Here is a 20,824-nt window from a genome sequence, read left to right as displayed (position 1 = left end):
GGCTTTACCAATGCAAGCTTTATGTTATTTTATTATTTTACGTTATTAGTACTTGTCATTATTCATTCTAAATGTTGAATCCAGAACTAGTTTAGAAATAGTAAATTGTTAAGCTAGTTGGCAGAAGTCATTTCTGATTGTTATTCATGCTGAGTCAATGTGTAATAACACTCACCTAAATAGCTATAGAGTCTTCTTTCCTATGGAAGATTCAGTAGTTGCAGTAAAAGGAACAGATGAAGATGCAGAAATCCTACCCCGGCGTTGTGAACAGACTAGTGAGGTCCTGTGCTCTGCCTCTGGGCTGTATAACCCATGTGCAGTAGGATGTGTCTCACTATGACAACTAAGAAAAGCTCAGCCCTGCACTGTCCAATGGGAGCTTCCCTGAGGATAGCTTGCAAACCAATACTGCACTGCATTGTGCGTTATTTCAAATAAGTGGACTTCCGCTTCACACTGCGTGAATAGTGCGTTATGGATTTACTGTATATACTGTCTTATCTATTCAAACACACATTTACACTGTCCAAACATTCTTTTATAGACCTCTTGAACTGGATCGCAGCCAGGAGAGGACAGGTGTACCTCGCTCGTCTCTCTATAAAGCCTTTCCATTCCACACTTAAGGCCCATACACACGTCGGATTTTCGTGAACGCCGGGTCGTTTGAACGTCCCGTCGTTCACCCACTAAATCGGGCGTGTGTACAGACTGTCGTTCGCGTGATAAGACTGAGTTTGAGTGATCCGCCCGGATCGCTCAAACTCAGTCTTATCACACGAACGACAGTCTGTACACACGCCCGATTTAGCGGGCGAACGACTGAACGACGGGACATTCAAATGACCCGTCGTTCACGAAATTCCGACGTGTGTATGGGCCTTATAGCCTATCACTGGGAGAGGGTTCTTCTCCCTGTCCTGAGAGACTGACATTAAGGGCACGGAGAGAAAAAAACTTTCTGTTTTCTGGACAATTGTTTTAATGACTGCATCTACTCAGCCACTGATAAGGAATCATACAAAGCTTTGCAGACAAAGATTTGTAGACAGTCCCTATTCAGTGTGCAGCAGGCTCTTGTGTACCCAGCCCCCAACCTCTCTACCCCTCCCTAAGAGCTGTATACTTGTGATGTACTTGTGATACTAGTGATGCTGGAGAAGTCTGCAGAGCCAGTTCTGCTCCATCAGAGATGGACAGAGTAAGTGTAATAAGCTGAGGCTCGGAGCACTCTCGTCTGTCAGTTTTCTGAATGCGTTTTCTGCACACCATGTGTGTACGTGTGAAAACATGCACGTTTTATCACAGAAGCTAATGTAATTGATAGAGAAAATGCGTGTAATTCTTCACTGCTGTCTGTTTTATCTGCATAGGGAAAACACATTCAAGTGTGCACTAGCCAATTGATTAACTTTGGTTCTCAGTTTCTTCTGTGCAGAAAGCACAGGGGCGGGGATGGGGGGGCATCCAAAGTTTTGCAGGGGGCCCAGTAATTTCTAGTCACGTCTGCTTACCTCGCCGTCAGTTCCTCTCAGAAGATCACCATTTTCTTCTAACAACTATCCCTTCCAGTTCTGAAAAGATTTTGTCAGAACTTAAATGTATCAATTGTTGTCAGTTATAGCTGAAATGACAACTGATGCGTAAGGTAATGTCTAGTGTCTATGTTTCTGTGTGTGTGTGTGTGTGTGTGTGTGTGTGTGTGTGTGTGTGTGCGTGCGTGCGTGCGTGCGTGCGTGCGTGCGTGTGTGTGTGTTGTACAGGGTATATAAACTTGCCTCTGATGCTGGGCATACATGGCTCGATTTTGCCGCTCGATTCTCCCGCTCGATCGATTCCCCACTTGATTCTGCAGGCGATTCTCTTATCCTCTGCTCGTTTTTCTTATCTTTTTCCATTGTCCTTAATGCAGAATCGAGCGGCAAAACGATCAGGAGGGAGATCGGACGTGTCGGAAATGATCTATCGAGCCATCTAAATGACTCAGAATCTATGTATTACCAGCATTACAGTCCTTCAGAGCTCACACTCTAATCAATACCATAGTTATATGTCCATTGTAGTCTAGGACCAATGTAGGGGAAAGCAAATTTACTTATCTGTAAGTGTTTGGGCTGAGGGAGGAAACCAGAGTGCCTGGGCGAAACCCACACAGACATATGGACCCAGCACTGCAAGGCGAGAGTGCTATCCATCACACTGCCCTCTCTGAGGCTAAACAAAGGTACTTTGCAGCACTGATTGGAACCCAAGCTTCCAACCCTCGACAGCTTTTTGCTACCTTCAATTCCCTCCTCAACCCCATTCCTGCCCCTCCCAGCTCCTCCCTCTCAGCCAACGACTTTGCCAACCACTTCACCACTAAAATTGCAACAATACGCAATGAAATTTCCCTCCTCCATCCCTCCCTTCCCAACGCCTCTCAGGATGTCCCCTTGCCTTCCCTCCCAGCTGCTCCCCTGTCTCATCCACCCCTCGCCTCTTTTGCTCCTGCCACCATTGATGAAGTCAGCCTGCTGCTAGTGGCTTCCCCCCCCACATCCTCTCCCTGTGATCCGGTACCCGCGAATACTCTTTGTCCCCACTTCCCTGACCTGGCCCCAGTCCTCACCTCCTTGTTCAATCTCTCCCTTTCCACAGGCATCTTCCCCAAAGCATTCAAACAGGCCACTGTACTTCCCCTGTTGAAAAAACCCTCACTCGACTCATCCCTACCCTCAAACTACCGCCCAATCTCCCTCCTTCCCTATGCTTCTAAACTCCTCGAACGCCTAGTCCACCAACGCATTACCCAATACATCAACACTAATACCCTACTTGACTCCCTACAGTCTGGATTCCGACCTGCACACTCAACTGAAACAGCCCTCGCCAAGGTGGTCAACGACCTTACCCTTGCCAGGGCCAAAGGCTGTTATTCCATCCTGCTCCTCCTCGACCTCTCTGCAGCATTTGACACTGTTGACCACTCCCTCCTCCTCCAATCACTACAGTCCATGGGCATCCATGGTCTTGCCTTGGCCTGGATCTCCTCCTACCTATCCAATCGCTCCTTCACCACTTTCTTCAATGGCTCCTCCTCAACCCTTGCCCCCTTCTCAGTTGGGGCCCCCCACGGCTCTGTTCTAGGCCCCCTTCTTTTGTCCATATACACTTCCTCAATTGGCAAGCTTATCTCCTCCCTGGGCTTCAATTACCACCTTTATGCAGATAACACTCAGATTTACCTCCATACCCCCGATCTCTCACCCACCACCATAAACAAGGTCTCCTCGTGTCTCTCAGCAATTTCCTCCTGGATGTCAGCTAGGTTCCTAAAGCTTAACCTAGACAAAACTGAGCTCCTGATCTTTCCACCCCATGCTGCTGCACCCCTCCCAGATTTCCACCTCACAATCAACAACACAACCATTCTCCCTACCTCCCAGGCCCGCTGTCTAGGTGTCACCTTGGACTCTGACCTCTCCTTCATTCCACACATCCAAAACATCACCTGAGCCTGCAATTTCCACCTCCGTAATATCTCCAAGATCCGCCCCTTCTTAACCCCGGACACGACCAAACTGCTCATCCATGCCCTCATCATCTCCCGCTTTGATTACTGGATTACTGTAACTCCCTCCTTTCTGGCCTCTCCCTGAAACGCACTGCCCCCCTTCATTCAGTGATGAACGCGGCTGCAAGACTCATCCATTCTTCGCACCGCTCTGCATCCACTTCTCCCCTTTGTGAATCCCTGCACTGGCTGCCTATCCGTTTCAGGATAGGTTTCAAGATTCTATGCCTGGCGTATAAATCTGTGCACAAAACCTGCCCTACCTACATCTCGGAGCTTGTTCACAAGTATACACCAGGTCGCCCCCTCCTTTCCTCCAATGACCTTCGCCTCACCACCCCACGCATTTCACACTCCCATGCCCGCCTGCAGGATTTCTTAAGAGCTGCCCCCACCCTCTGGAATGCCCTTCCACCACCCATCAGACTTGCTCCCTCTTTCAACACATTCAAGCAAGCCCTCAAAACCCACCTCTTTATGATGGCCTACCCACCTCCTACCACACAGTAACTCTCTAAGGAATATTTAACAGCCCCACCTAGTGTTTCCCCCCCCCCCCCCCCCTCTCTTTAGATTGTAAGCCTCTGGCAGGGTTCTCCACTCCCTAGTGTAATCTACAGGATCATGTGCTCCTGTCCTATGACAGCCTGTACTTGTATTACTGGGCCTACCTAACCAGCCCATATTGCATGATCATGTATTTTGTACAATTTGCATGTATAACTTTGCTCTATGTGTATAACCCTATGTATGTCATCCTTGTATCATTGTATATATTTATTGTCCAGCGCTGCGTACTATGTTGGCGCTTTATAAATACAATAAATAATAATAATAATAATAATCTTGTTGTAGTAAAATCGGATATAGTAAACCTCTAACTATAGTAAACTCAGTCCCCATTTCTCAACCAATGCGCCTGTATAAATACCAATGTTTGTCCAATCCTAATATATTAAAATTCTGATATAGGAAACGAATTTACCAGGTCCCTTGGAGTTCACTACAGTATAAAGGGTTTCTAACCCTTCTGTGGGAGTGACTCCTCCAGCATAGGAGTCACCACTACTATGTCACCCAGACGGTGCACATGAGGTTACTGCTAGTGTTGGGCGAACAGTGTTCGCCACTGTTCGGGTTCTGCAGAACATCACCCTGTTCGGGTGATGTTCGAGTTCGGCCGAACACCTGACGGTGCTCGGCCAAACCGTTCGGCCATATGGCCGAACTAAGAGCGCATGGCCGAACGTTCCCCGAACGTTCGGCTAGCGCTGTGATTGGCCGAACGGGTCACGTGGTTCGGACCCGAACGCGCTCTGATTGGCCGAACTGTCACGTGGTTCGGGTAAATAAATACCCGAACCACGTCATATCTCCGCCATTTGTCTGTGGGTTTAGCTTTGGGTAGGCAGGCAGGGTAGTTCGCGCTCCAGCCACGCTAGCCAGGGTCCCCCCCAGTCATTGTGTGTCGCTGCTGGGAACAGTAGTACACCGCTCGTTCAGCCACACTATATAGCATTCTGTGTACTGTTCTGTGTCTGCTGGGAACAGTAGTACACCGCTCGTTCAGCCACACTATATAGCATTCTGTGTACTGTTCTGTGTCTGCTGGGAACAGTAGTACACCGCTCGTTCAGCCACACTATATAGCATTCTGTGTACTGTTCTGTGTCTGCTGGGAACAGTAGTACACCGCTCGTTCAGCCACACTATATAGCATTCTGTGTACTGTTCTGTGTCTGCTGGGAACAGTAGTACACCGCTCGTTCAGCCACACTATATAGCATTCTGTGTACTGTTCTGTGTCTGCTGGGAACAGTAGTACACCGCTCGTTCAGCCACACTATATAGCATTCTGTGTACTGTTCTGTGTCTGCTGGGAACAGTAGTACACCGCTCGTTCAGCCACACTATATAGCATTCTGTGTACTGTTCTGTGTCTGCTGGGAACAGTAGTACACCGCTCGTTCAGCCACACTATATAGCATTCTGTGTACTGTTCTGTGTCTGCTGGGAACAGTAGTACACCGCTCGTTCAGCCACACTATATAGCATTCTGTGTACTGTTCTGTGTCTGCTGGGAACAGTAGTACACCGCTCGTTCAGCCACACTATATAGCATTCTGTGTACTGTTCTGTGTCTGCTGGGAACAGTAGTACACCGCTCGTTCAGCCACACTATATAGCATTCTGTGTACTGTTCTGTGTCTGCTGGGAACAGTAGTACACCGCTCGTTCAGCCACACTATATAGCATTCTGTGTACTGTTCTGTGTCTGCTGGGAACAGTAGTACACCGCTCGTTCAGCCACACTATATAGCATTCTGTGTACTGTTCTGTGTCTGCTGGGAACAGTAGTACACCGCTCGTTCAGCCACACTATATAGCATTCTGTGTACTGTTCTGTGTCTGCTGGGAACAGTAGTACACCGCTCGTTCAGCCACACTATATAGCATTCTGTGTACTGTTCTGTGTCTGCTGGGAACAGTAGTACACCGCTCGTTCAGCCACACTATATAGCATTCTGTGTACTGTTCTGTGTCTGCTGGGAACAGTAGTACACCGCTCGTTCAGCCACACTATATAGCATTCTGTGTACTGTTCTGTGTCTGCTGGGAACAGTAGTACACCGCTCGTTCAGCCACACTATATAGCATTCTGTGTACTGTTCTGTGTCTGCTGGGAACAGTAGTACACCGCTCGTTCAGCCACACTATATAGCATTCTGTGTACTGTTCTGTGTCTGCTGGGAACAGTAGTACACCGCTCGTTCAGCCACACTATATAGCATTCTGTGTACTGTTCTGTGTCTGCTGGGAACAGTAATACACCGCTCGTTCAGCCACACTATATAGCATTCTGTGTACTGTTCTGTGTCTGCTGGGAACAGTGGTACACCGCTCGTTCAGCCACACTATATAGCATTCTGTGTACTGTTCTGTGTCTGCTGGGAACAGTGGTACACCGCTCGTTCAGCCACACTATATAGCATTCTGTGTACTGTTCTGTGTCTGCTGGGAATAGTGGTACACCGCTCACCCGTCACTGTATAGCATTGTGCTCTGTGTCGCTGCTGGGAATAGTGGTACTGTATAGCATTTCTGTACTGCCACTGTACTGCTGCCAGTCAGCGTGTACTGTAAGGATAAGTGAAATGAGGAAGAAATCCGGTGAAAGAGGGAGGGGCAAGGGAAGAGGTGTTTCCCCTGACGGTTCACGTACAGGCCACAGGGGAGCACCCAAGAAAACCCACTCAATACCGCCCATGTTGTCCAGGACAACAACCCTCACAAATCCAAAAGAACAGGACCAGATAATTACTTGGATGACCTCTCAAGCGTCCAGCAGTGGGTTAAGCAGCACCAGCACATCACGCACGAGGTCCGAGTCCTCAGCCAGTTACAAGGAGCCAGTGGGCACAAAGCTGACACAACCGGCAGCGACACCACGCACACAACTGCCAGATAACCAGTCCGATGAATTACCTCAGGACACAATGGGGTATTCGCAGGAGCTATTCCCAGCCCAACAAACTTCCACCTTTCAAAGGTCAATGGAGGAACAGCCAGAAATGTTGTGCCTGGATTCACAACCGTTAACTGTGGGAAATGCACCGCGCACTGAAATACAAGGCGAGTCCGAAGAGGACTCGGAAACCCAAATCCCAGAGCAATTTGGGCAGGAGGGGTTGCAATTGCAGGAGGTCGGCCGACAAGATCTGGAAGACGACGTTGGAGTGTGCTGCGCAGAGGTTGTTGTGGGGAGCTCTACTCCACGGCGGTGGCCCACAATGACATATGACGAGTTTGAGGAGATGGAAGAGGAGGGTATGGACAATGTGGACAGAGACCCAGATTTTGTTTGTGAACGAGAACATCGCCGTCGTAGCAGCAGCACAGATGAGTCTGTTGAAGAACACACTGCTGCACGAGTTCGCCTTGTGCCACAAGGTAGGCGGCGCGCAATTTCAGGCACCACAAGCGTGGAAGTTCAAGTGAGAGGCAAAAGAGGAGCAAACAGAAATCGCCAGCAAGGAGGCAGGTGCTCCAAAGTCTGGGCTTTCTTTGAAGACTGCACTGAGGATGTTACCATGGCGATTTGCAAGGTGTGCAAGACCCGCCTGAGCAGGGGGAAAAATATTAACAACCTCTCCACCACCAGCATGAGCCGTCACATGCTATCCAAACATCCCACTCTTTGGGCAAACGCGTCAGGACAGGGTACCAGAAACAACACTGCCTCCCTTGGGTTCACCAGACCCGCCTCAGCAGCAGCAGTAGCCCAGCCATTGCGTGGTTCACAACATTCACAAACATCAGACGACGCTGACACTGTCACTTTCCGGAGTAGTGCTCTTGAGGTCTCCCAGTGTTCATCAAACACAACAACCAACAGCCCTTCCGTGTGCAGCGCTACGGTTCAGTTGTCTGTGTCGGAGATGTTTGAGCGCAAGAGGAAATTGCCAGCAAATGACCCCCGGGCCGTGGCAGTAACAGCCAGCATAGCCAAGCTTCTGGCCTGCGAAATGCTGCCATATCGATTGGTGGAGACAAACAGCTTCAAGGGCATGATGTCAGTGGCCATCCCACGTTACGTGGTTCCCAGCCGCTACCACTTTGCACGCTCTGCAGTGCCTGAGTTGCATGAGCACGTGGTCAGCAAAATAACCCGAAGCTTGAAGAATGCCGTTGCCTGCAAGGTTCACCTCACCACTGACACCTGGACGAGTGCGTTCGGCCAGGGTCGATACATCTCCCTTACCGCGCACTGGGTGAACCTTGTGGAGCCTGGCAGCGATTCCTCACCTGCTACGGCACGGGTGTTGCCCACGCCACAAACAGCTGCACCGCCGTCCCTCCCACTGGATAACAACAGCAGCACCTACCTCTCTGACTCCTTCTCCTCCAACGCATCTCAAAGCTGTACCTCATCCGGAAACGCTAACCCAGCAGCAGTAGGATCGTGGAAGCAGTGCAGCACAGCTGTTGGCATGCGTCAGCAAGCGTTGCTGAAGCTAATCTGCCTTGGGGATAAGCAGCACACAGGGGAGGAAATTTGGAGGGGAATAAAGGAACAGACGGATTTGTGGCTGGCACCGCTGGACCTGAAACCGGGCATGGTTGTGTGTGATAATGGGAGTAATCTCATTCGCGCTTTAAGGTTGGCTAAGCTGACACACATCCCTTGCCTGGCGCACGTGATGAACCTAGTAGTTCAGCGGTTCCTGAGGACATACCCAGGCGTGCCCGATCTGCTGTTGAAGGTGCGTCGAGTGTCCAAACATTGTAGAAATTCCAGTACTGCTTCGGGGGCACTCGCCAAGATGCAGGAGCGCTTCAATCTCCCCCACCATCGCTTGCTGTGTGATGTCCCTACGCGCTGGAATTCTACGCTGCACATGCTAGCCCGCTTTTGCGAGCAGAAGAGTGCAGTGGTCCAGTACATGACGGCGCAGTACCGAGGCGCATCCGGCCAGCTGCCAAGCTTCTGTGGATCCGATTGGGCCAACATGTTGGACCTCTGCCAAGTCCTCCAAAATTTTGAGCAATCCACGTTGCTTGTGAGCAGTGACAACTCTTCAGTCAGCATTACCATACCACTGCTGTGTTTACTGAAGAGGTCGATGTTAAAAATCAAGGAAACAGCTGTCATGATGCAACTGGGGGAATCTGAAGGAGAAAACGATCAGCGTGATGGTACCAACATCAGGCCATCCGCCTCAGGGAACGCTGGCCCCAGCAGCTATGACGAAGAAGAGGAGGAGGAACAGCTGGAGTTGGAGCAGGAATTTCATGCCACCACTGACGAGGGCCAGAGCGGTGCACGTTGGACTTCCACAATTCAACGCGAATGGTCAGCAGAAGCAGACCAGGAGGAAGGTGACGACTATGATGCATCACAACAACTATCACAACGCTCACAAGAGGATGATGAGGATTCTGGTAGGACTCTGGCACACATGGCTCAATTCATGCTAGACTGCATTGAACGTGACCCACGCATTGTGCGCATTCTGGACAACACCAATTACTGGGTTTATACCCTTCTGGATCCACGGTACAAACACAATGTTCCAAAACTGCTTGAAGAAAGAGTCAGACAGGTCAAAATGGAAGAATACCAGCAGGCCCTTGTGGAGACTTTAGAGAGGAGATTGACATCCTCCCCCTCCTCTAGCCAGTTGTACGCAGACAGACTGACTTCCGCAAACCCAGGACGACCAGGAGGGCAGCAAACAACGCAAGCCGCAGCTAGTACCCAAAAGGGAATGGTATCGGCAGTGTCCTTGGAGTGGGAAAATTTTCTGACACCCATGCAGCCGCAGCCCACTGAACAGCAAGCGTGCAGATCCACCTCCAACACCGATCGCCTGGAGAAGATGGTCAAGGACTACATGTCAGATGGCGTAGCTGTGTCGAACCATCCATCTGCACCCTTCAACTATTGGGTATCGAAGCTAGACACCTGGCACGAACTGGCAATGTACGCAATAGAGGTGCTGGCTTGCCCGGCAGCCAGCGTTATGTCGGAACGCTGTTTCAGTGCTGCCGGAGGCATCGTCACAGATCGGCGTATCCGCCTCTCTACAGAAAATGCAGACCGTCTGACTCAAATTAAAATGAATCAATCCTGGATTGGAAATGACTACGCAACACTCCAGGACCCCAACCAAGTAACATGACCAATGAACATCTGGGATGGTGTTGCGTTTCCGGGCCCTGTTTATTGAACCTCTCATCTGTATTACATTTATGACTGCATGGCGGCAAAAAGCATTGCTGCTATATCCGCTTTTTGTCCACATGCAAGGCCTGGGTTGTTGTGTCTCACAAAGCGTGGCCTTCTCCTCCTGCGCCTGCTCCTGTTCCATCACGTCTGCTGCTGCTGGGTTAGCGTTGCCGCGTGGTCCCTGTTTATTGAACCACTTATCTTTATTACATTTATGACTGCATGGCGGTACAAAGCATGCTATCCGCACGCTTCTTGCCCTCATGCAAGGCCTGGGTTGTTGTGTCTCACAAAGCGTGGCCTTCTCCTCCTGCGCCTGCTCCTGTTCCATCACGTCTGCTGCTGCTGGGTTAGCGTTGCCGCGTGGTCCCTGTTTATTGAACCACTTATCTTTATTACATTTATGACTGCATGGCGGTACAAAGCATGCTATCCGCACGCTTCTTGCCCTCATGCAAGGCCTGGGTTGTTGTGTCTCACAAAGCGTGGCCTTCTCCTCCTGCGCCTCCTCCTGTTCCATCACGTCTGCTGCTGCTGGGTTAGCGTTGCCGCGTGGTCCCTGTTTATTGAACCACTTATCTTTATTACATTTATGACTGCATGGCGGTACAAAGCCTGCTATCCGCACGCTTCTTGCCCTCATGCAAGGCCGGGGTTGTTGTGTCTCACAAAGCGTGGCCTTCTTCTCCTCCTGCGCCACCCTCCTCCTGTTCCATCACGTGTGCTGCTGCTGGGTTAGCGTTACCGGTCCCTTTTCCTGGAACCTCTTATATGTATTACATTTATGACTGCATGCCGACAAAAAACATGTTACCTGTGCAAAGAAAACAGACATTTCCCGCATTTAAAAGACAGTTTTCCCTTTGAAACTTTAAAATCGATTTTCTCAAAAACTATAAGCTCTTTTTGCTAATTTTTTTTTCCTCTTGTACCCACTCCCAAGGTGCACATACCCTGTAAATTTGGGGTATGTGGCATGTAAGGAGGCTTTACAAACCACAAAAGTTCGGGTCCCCATTGACTTCCATTATGTTCGGAGTTCGGGTCGAACACCCGAACATCGCGGCCATGTTCGGCCTGTTCGGCCCGAACCCGAACATCTAGATGTTCGCCCAACACTAGTTACTGCACATGATGGCAGCTATTTGGTTGTGCAGTTTTGTGCAAGTTGTTGCTCCTTGTATTTTACCCCTAGACTTAACTACTTAATTATCTCTGAGGCCTCTCTGCACAGTATACAGCTTGAATGCTGTCCAGTGTGGTAGATCACGGTTCTATGGATTTGGTCCATAGTATCTGTTCTTGTTCTGCCATAATCGCTATTTCAGTGCTCTCTTTGTATCCCTCCTTTCCAGCCACTGGTAGGGTTTCCCACGGTCAGCCACTGTAGCTGTCAGTTGAAGGCACATCCCATGTTAGCTCCTATCTTGTCATGGGACTTTCTCTGCTTGGTCTATCCTTCATGTCTGCTGCTGCCTCAGACACAACAGTTCATCTTTGGGAGCTATCTTGCAAATGTACTCATGGATGCTCTAGCTTTGATCCATGACAGTGGCTCAGACACTCACCAGACCTTGCCAATCTTCTTTCCAGCTCTGGTTGTTACACTTTGAATGGCATCTCCCATTCAATGTAAGGAGTATCACAATGGCTTCCTCTATGTCCTCTTTTAGCCAACTTCCTATGCCACCAGGCTATCTAATGATGGCAGGACATTGATGATCATTGAGATAACTCTTAAGGACTTGCCTTAACTTTTTGTGGTACTTGGATATTGCTGTCCTCCTTCCTTACTCATTATTGCCATGTATGGCTAAACCCACCACTTTAATATTGTGTCAGAATGGCCATGCTTCTTGCAAGTGTCAGCTTCCAATGGTGGGAGTAATCCTGCACTCAGAGACGGATCCCATGGCTTGTTATTCTTTTGCCAATGGTCTATGGTACATGCAACTCGGTTAAGGATTTCAGAAAGGATCAGGTTATGGTTTTATTTCCAGGATGGCCTGAAGATCCATTGGGATTCTCCAGGTAGATGTTGGTGAATGGCCATTTGTGGTGCTTAGCCTGCGTAGACTGTCCTTAGAACAAGTAGTTCTGAATATCCATCACTTACTCAATTTTATTTGTAATTCTGTATAATTTCTGTCTTGTGACAAAATATTTAAGATTGTTTTGAGAGATAACCTACAACGGGCTGTGCAGAGCCAGAAAGTCTGACATAATAAATACCTTTACGTGTGAGGCAGAATTTGGTGGCTATGAAATCAATGAATAAGTAACCTGGCTGCTGATTAAGAGGGTCAGCTACTAGATGCTTTCAGTTACTTATCACAACTTCTGCCTCCCAGATAGGGGCAATTAGCATAAAGGAAGATTTTTTTCACTAGTTCTTAAACATGAATATCTGTCTTAAAAGGGTAGGGTATCCTTATAGTATTATTCACAATAAATTATGCATTCAGTACTAAAGCTGCATATGTTTATTGCTCTGAAGGTGCAGTTCTGCTTTAAAGAGGAACTTTAACCAAGGATTGTACTTCATTCCATTCCAATCAGTAGTTGAACCCCCCTTTCCCACTAGAAATCTTTACCTTTTCTCAAATAGCTTATCAGGAGGGTCTGTATGGCTGATGTTGTGTTGAAACCCCTCCCACAGTGTGATGTCATGATCTAGGTCATGACAATTTGCTGTCTGTGAGTGTCATTGCATTGCGGGAAATAAGGTTTTTTTTCCAACTGCCAAGCAAGCAATTTTTCCCACTGAGCATAGAAGTCTCAGTAATGAACATTCACCTGGCAGAACTAAAGATGTCACCACCAGTGATACATTTCAGAATGTAAATCAGGGAGAGGAAAGATTTTACAATGGGCAAACACTGACTAAATAATCTATAAATGAATATTGTAAATAATAAGCAATTTTATTAATTGTGTTATTTTTACTACAGTTCCTATTTTAATAAGGTTTCTGGCACCTGATCAACCTGGAGTATTCCTGAACTTAAAGGAATACTATCGATTCACATATTTTTTTCAATTGACACAGGAATTGTTTGGGAAGTGCTGCTAAGTACTGGTGTATACATTTTAGTAGCAACTTCTTTATTTACTGTTAGCAAAATACATTAAACTTTACTGACGCCAAAACTGCTGACTGAGCCATGAGGAGAGGGGAAATTCCCCTCACACTTCTTCAGTTAACTCTATGTGTAGCTCTGTGTGTGACAGAGAGAGACAGGACACAGGAGCTGCAGCTGTTGGGAGCTCTGTTTCTGACTGAAGTGTCTGAAGAGAGCAGAGGAAATGTAACTAATTCTCACAGCTTTTTCATATTGTTTTTGCTTTCAGAGTTTGATATGTTTGATATTTGCTTTCTGTAGTCTGATATGCAACTCTGGCTGTGCATTGAAGCAGACACCCCTTCTGCCATTGATTTGTCCCAATATAGCTAAATCCTACCCTCAATAAATTACAACTTTTGCCTCTGATATTTAACATGAAAAGTAGGAAAATGTTTACACAGCTACTTAGACATTATTTGCACACTGTCATTTTAGAACACTTGGGTATCGATAGTATTCCTTTAAAAAAGTGAATAAAGCCTATGGTGATATAGATTACCTGCTGCTAATACCTCTCTCACTGCTCATCGTCCTGCCAGTTCTCTGTCCTTTTAATATCTGACCAGCTTATCAGCTGAATAAGCCACAGGTTGTGCCCATGGCCATGCACAGGTGAATCTGAACTAGGCCTGCAAGAGTTTCATACTGTACATGTCCAGTAAAAGGAAGCACTCAAGCACGAAAGAAATAAGAAGTGCACAAGCATTTCCTTTCAGTGGACATGCATGGTTTGGAGTTATTTGCTTATGCCTATTTCAGAATCCCTTGTTCACCGGCTGGAGAATATCCAAGAGGCTGTGGAGGGGGGAGGTCCTGGAATGGGAACCGGAAGGGACCCTGAAGGACCCCAAAGCAGCAGGAGTGCACTTTAACCCACCATGTTTTAAAATTGAAGTTTTTAGCACACTTTAGATGCCCTGTCCTGCTTATCCTCTTCCTCTAATACTTTAAGCCATATGCTCTGAACAAGCATGCAGATCAGAAGTTTGCCTGGATTTGCCACATGCTAGTTTAAAGCGGATCCGAGATGAAAAGCTAACTATAACAAGTAACTTGTCTATATATCTTATCTAAAGTTTAGATAGTTTACACAGAAAATCTAGCTGCAAACAGCTTTAATAGAATATGATTATTTTTTCCTGTGATACAATGACATCAGCCATGTTGTTTGTAAACATTACACAGAGGCAGGCTTATCTGTATCTTGAGCAAAAAAACCTAATTCCCCTCCTCCCCTCTGCCTCTGAAATCTCTGGCTAGTAATACCTCCCCCTCCTCCTGCCCAGACTGAGCTCCCATGAGCTCTTGCTACTGTCTGAAAGTGCCTTGGCTCTCTGAAAACCTGTGGGTGTGGCTTGTTTAGTTTATAGGGAATTAGAGTTAAAACAAAAACAAAAAAGTATTTGGCTGGAGGAATGCCCTATAAACAATAGGAAAGGAACATAATTATGCAATGTCTAAAAGTTCATCTCGGATCCACTTTAATTTTGTGTGTGATTTAGACACCACTGATGCATGAACAGGGCCGGATTTGTACTCTTTACTGCCCTAGGCCACTGTCACCAGCTGCCCCCCTTCAGTATAGGTCAGCCTTTCTCAACCTCTCTACCCTGGAGGAACCCTGCAAATAGCTTTTGGATCTCAAGGAACCCCTGCAATTATATTATATTGCAGGGGTTCCTTGAGATCCAAATAAAATTAACTATTATAGTGTGCTCCATTATACATCCCCACGATGGGGGAAAATGCCAAGGAACCCCTGCAGGGTACTCAAGGAACCCTGGGGTTCCAGGGAACCCTGGTTGAGAAAGCCTGGTATAGGTAGTGAGATAACCCCTCCCCCTTCCCTCTAGTATCGGCAGCCAGCTGACCCCCCCTCCAGTATAGGTAGCCAGATTACTCCTCCCCCCTTTCCGTCTGCAATGCTTCACATGTCCATTGCCTTTGGCCGCAATGCAAATGTGCACCGAAAGCAAAGTGGCTGCTGTACAAGCCGCTGGCAGCAGAGTACCGAGGTCAGGCGCTCGCCTGATCTTCCTGCATTGCAGGATTTGCAAGCTTGCAAATGCTGCACCAGTTTAGCCTGCTGCTTTGGTGCCCTTCCTCCTGTGGTGCCCTAGGCCATGGCCTAGGTGGCCTTGGCCTAAATCCGGCCCTGTGCATGAAAGAGCAGCAAGATCCCAAGTATACTGGAATTGTTTAAAAGGAAATTAATATGGCAGCCTACATGTACCTCTCAGTTCAGGTGTCCTTTAAAGAAAAAGAAAAAAACACTGACCATGATATCCCAGTGCCTTTGGCTAGTTGAATGTGGAACATTGAAATGTATTATGCTACTCGCTACTCGATACTAGCATGCCATAGCTAAGGCAGGAATATACCATAATATCATAAAATGCCCAAGATCTCAAAAATGTTAATGAAATCTTAACAGAAGAAAAGCTTTTTGGGTAAATAAACATAATAAAATGGCTCAAGTGGGTTTAAACTGTGAATATGATATCCCCTCATGTATATGAAAACTGTATAATCGGTTAATTATCAGGCTTTGCGATTCTTTAGATCTTGGGATGATGCAATAACATTTTGTTAACGGGAGGCTTATTATTATGTTAGCAGTATTACACAGGCAGGTGTGTCAGAAGAGGATGTACAAAGGTGGCTAATATGCATTTTTGAATATTCAGCACATTAGTAATTTTTATGTTATTTTTAATCATGTGGCCTAGAAGGAGGGTCTATTTCCATTCATTTAACCACTTGTGGACCACAGTGTTAAACCCCCCTAAAGACCAGCCCATTTTTCTTTAAATTGGCCACCACAGCTTTAAGGCCTAGCTGCAGGGCCGCGCAACACAGCACTGAAGTGTTTCCCCCCCTTTCCCCCTCTTTCTCCCCACCAGCAGAGCTTTCTGTTGGTGGGGTCTGATCGCTCCCCCAATGTTTATTTATTTTTTTATAAATATTTTTGTCATTATTTTTCTGCTATTTACTATTATTATTTTTTTAAAACCCTCCCTCCCCCAGCCAGCCAATCATGGCGATTAGCTGTCATAGGCTTCTGCCTATGAGAGCCGATCGCTCTTTTGTGTCCCAGAGGGACAGCCGTGTCACACGGCTGTCCCCAGTACAGTGCTGCAGTAGATCGCAGTGCTGTACTATGTTTATGACAATCTGACAGTCTCCAAGTGGTGATCGCCACTAGGAGACTGAAGGCGGAGCTCCGCCTATCAAGCAGAGATGCGCGCGCATTCGCGCACACGATCTCCTGCAGTAGCCGGCCCCAGGACTTGACGCCAATTGGCGTTAGGCAGTCCTGGGGCTGACGCCGCGGTCACGTCCATTGGCGTGGTCTTTGAGTAGTTAATTTTCTCATTGATCATATGTTTTAGAGGGTTTTCAAATACAGAGATACAAATTATACAGCAACACATCTAACGTGTGAGCAACTCTGATACTGTCTTCAGTACAGACTCCCAGAGTTGTCCAGAGTTGGACCAACATGGGTGCATTATCTAGCTATGAAATCATGAGGAGGAGGCATAACTTTATGGTGCTATGCTCCTGCCATCATCTTGAGCCATAAGGTGACATTTTGTACATTGGGGACTCACCTCAAACTCTTCTTTCTAGCCAACCCAGTATTATGGCAAAATATGTGAGCAGCAAGAGCACAGAAGTGCCAACTACCCCTACCTTCCCTTTCGTGGGGAAGCTGGTCAAGTTCACCTAGGAAACAGTTCAAGATGTAGCCACCCAGCTATGACATGCAGCCACAAACAGAGGTAAAGATAGTTCTGGACAGTACCTTGGAGACCACTCACACATGCTCCCACCAGTGCCCAGGGACAGCTCAGAGTGAGGAAGAGATAATGCTGGAGATACCCACTAGAGAGATAGCCGGTACATAAACTCAGTCATCTCCAATTTTCTATGGGCAGAAGCAAGGCCTATACTTTTTTTGGCTAGCTTGAGCCACTGGTTTACTCAGGGAGGCCTGTTTATACCACAATTCTATTTCTGTACAGATTTAATTTAGGATTTGCATCAGCTGTAACAAAGAAATGTTTTTTTGTTTAAAGGTAATTATGCCGTTGCGTATATTTTAGAGGAGTGAGGAAGTTCTGAGTTCAGGTCCACTTTAAGGTACCAACTACACTTCATTCCGGCTCAACTATAATATATGGTGGCACAACTTGCAGACAGTTAATTTTAGTTACTCACAACGCCCATAAATTCTATGGACCCAATGGCAGCTGAGGTAAAAAGTCCTAGGTTCGCTGCTAGAGTTTCCACTACATTTGGATGCACATCTTACTGCCTTGCACACAGGCTGCATATTCATCCTACTACCACCGCACCAATTGCTGGCAGAGCAGCCACACTGGGTGGAGGGATAATGCATAATGGAGTGGCTTCCTGCAGGCGGGGTGAGTGAAATAACAACGCACTTGGGGGTCACTCAAGTGTCTGATGCCGGATCTTTAGGCGACATTGGGGGGTTCCCATACACACGCTAGTTTCTCGACTGAGTCTGTCTATGTTAACCACCCTGGCCAGTATAAATAGCTTATGTTTAGTTTTTCAATATCAATACTTCCCCATGGTTACGATAATGATAAATGGTATTGCTGTACAATGCATTAAAAAAAAGGTTCTGGTCTACCACACTACATGTGTCACATCAAAGCACAGCTACAAAAGCAGAGCCATTCCCCATGAGATTGTCTGATGGGTCACATTGGGAAACAGGTCCACCTCTGGTCCATTCTTCAAGAGTTGGACTTTCAGTAGCTACAGCTGTTCTATTTGATGAAAACCAAAACAGTGAAACCCAGGGTAAAAATAATAATAGAAATGGTTTATTTTTTGAGGGAAGTATTCAAGTGTAGCTGCTTTTGATTTGTCACAGATCTAATCATTGGAGAACGGTACACAAAGTATAGAAGTGACTTTGATCATATTCTGTTTTGACACATGATATTGGCAGGAAGAAACAGTACATAGTGACCTAGTTGTAAAGAGACTTGTGTTCTATCATCAGATATCTCCAAACACATATTGTGCCAGCAGAGTGTATGACTTCAAATACAATTCAGCCATTGACACAGCACTGTGTGACTGTCCGGAGTTTTGAAATAAATGTCAGCATGATGCAATAACAATTAAATACTAGACCCAATCAACTATGAAAAGGCAAACAATTAAAAGTGTAATATTGTTATTTAGGTGGTGAACAGAGGTCTTCTCCAGAACCTTTTCTTTTTTTGTTCACTGTACTGTAAAGTTGGCCATGCACTGGTAGATGTAACCCAACAGATAGATCTGACCTCCACAGACTACACACAGATTCACAGTACATTTCAGCATGAAATCTATTGAAAATATATGCGCACGGCCTGCTGGGTCCCCAGCTCTCTCAGTCCCCCCAAATCGTGCAGAGTAGTCAGCTCTCACCTGTCCACCGCACATCTTGTCTCCACCACCAGGATCTGCTTCTTGTGTCTTCTCTCCTGGGGGCCTGTGTCATGGGATAACACTAGAAGCCAAACACTACAGACATCGTTGCACGTACCTTTCATGACCACTAGAGACCTCTGATGTTTGACCACTAGTGTTTATCAGATGACACAGGCCACCCGGAGAGAAGAGACAGGAAGCAGAATCCTGCGGTGGAGGAAATATGCGCGGCTGAAAGGCGAGTGTAAGCTACGCTGCTGCGTCAGTTGGTGTGAAATAGAATGCCGCTAGCAATGTGCTCCCGACCTGCCACTGATCAAGTGAAATCTTCAATCAAACTCCACTGAATTGAACGATCTTGGCCAAAAATCATTAGACCGGGAATCATTTGCTGCATCGATTTCTAGCAGATTTAACTAAATGATCGAATCAGCCGGATATTAAACAAAAAAAAAAAACTACCACTGTATAGCCATTGGCCACCTTAAGTCTATGTTAAACATTCTGTTGATAGTTTGACTAAATGAGCCAACATAAGATAAGTCACCAGATGGGATTGATTTTGACAAGACAGACAAGGATCTTAAGGTGGCCACACATCAGGCGACTTGGCGGCTGATCGACCATCCAATTCAATTATTATAATCCAATTGGATGAAAATCGTTGCCGCCAAGTGCATGACTGACAAAGTGACTAATTTTAGGACAGAAATTGGTCTCTTTATCTATCGCGCATGCTGCAAGATGTCGGGCCGAAGTTGCATGGTCGGGTGTGCGACGAGACGACGAAACCCCCCCCCCCCCCCCAAAATGTATAAATGTGCCCCCCGTGTGCATTTCTATGTTACCTGTCCTACGCACCAACGTCAGACGCTATGCGCCAGTAGCGCGTACGGATAGCCGCCCGGAGGAGCAGATTCCCTGAAGATTTCATGCTGAAATTGGGCGGGAATCGGCCTGTAGTATATGGGCAGAATCGACAAGAGACAAACTTATCTCTAATCAGATTCGATTAGAGATACATTTGTCTCTTTGGCGATTCTGCCCATAATTGTCAGGTGTATTGGCCTTTCCACTGAGTGCTGACCATCCTTGGTTTGAATAACTGATCACAGAAGTGAGCAACAGACTTTTCTAATTTTCCCCAACAGACAGACGATTAGCAAGTGAAAGCTCCCAGTAGCTGTTCAATTTTACTAAAAGTTGCGTTAATTATTCAATGATTTGCTATCTCAGCCTCCTTTCTCCTGGGCGAAGTGTTTGAGTTTGTTAGAGAATGTTTCAGGGTTGGTTCACATTGGGGCGATTCTTGAGCGCTTTGCTGATCGCCGGCGATCAGCAAAGTGCTGCTACAATGTATCCCTATGGATACATACTCACTGCAGCGGTTGCGATTTCGATCAGCATGCAGCGTTTGGGGGGGGGGGGGGGAGGAGGAGGCGATTGCTCTGTGATTCCCGTTCTATTGAACGGGAATCACAAGCGCAAGGCGCACAAGAATCACGAGATTTAACTTAAAATCACGATTGCGAGCCGAACGCGATTGCAGGCTAGCGGCGCTCCGAGCGCCCAGTGAGAACTAGCCCTGACTCCTAGATAAGTGATAAAGGGCTTAGATTCACTAAACTACAGTAAGCAAAATAATGCTCGTAAAGTCTAATGATGGGAATACACCATGAGTTTTTTTGGCAGATAGATGGTTCGATAGATAATTTCCGACATGTCCAATCTGTTTTTGATAGTTTTTCTGATCGATTTTCTCATAGAATTGAATGGAAATCAATCAGAAAAATGATCGGAAAAATCGATAGAAAAACGATCGGACAGTAAATCTGTCAAAAAACTTGTGTATTCCCAGCATTAGGCCTGGAACCCACTGCAAAACGCAATCGCTAATCGCAAGCGCTAGCATTTTGTATGAGCAGTTTGTCAGCGGTTTCATGAGCGTTT

At 46.9% G+C, this 20,824-nt stretch overlaps 1 protein-coding gene across 5 annotated transcripts in view; it reads right to left on the bottom strand.

Moving 5' to 3' along the window:
• Positions 1 to 20,824, bottom strand: part of SLC7A2 (solute carrier family 7 member 2) — a 172,833-nt gene that overhangs the window by 96,531 nt on the left and 55,478 nt on the right. The window contains exon 1 of one of the 5 annotated variants that reach the window (XM_068278634.1): positions 176 to 286. The exons of the other annotated variants lie outside the window; for them this stretch is intronic. The gene's annotated coding sequence lies outside the window, so the exon portion shown is untranslated. Of the gene's footprint in view, positions 1 to 175; positions 287 to 20,824 lie in introns of those variants that run through there. 5 annotated transcript variants of the gene reach the window in all.

Source organism: Hyperolius riggenbachi, chromosome 1 (assembly GCF_040937935.1).
Source record: "Hyperolius riggenbachi isolate aHypRig1 chromosome 1, aHypRig1.pri, whole genome shotgun sequence".
Classification (NCBI taxonomy): Eukaryota; Metazoa; Chordata; class Amphibia; order Anura; family Hyperoliidae; genus Hyperolius; species Hyperolius riggenbachi.
This window is presented reverse-complemented; position numbering and strand designations above follow the sequence as displayed.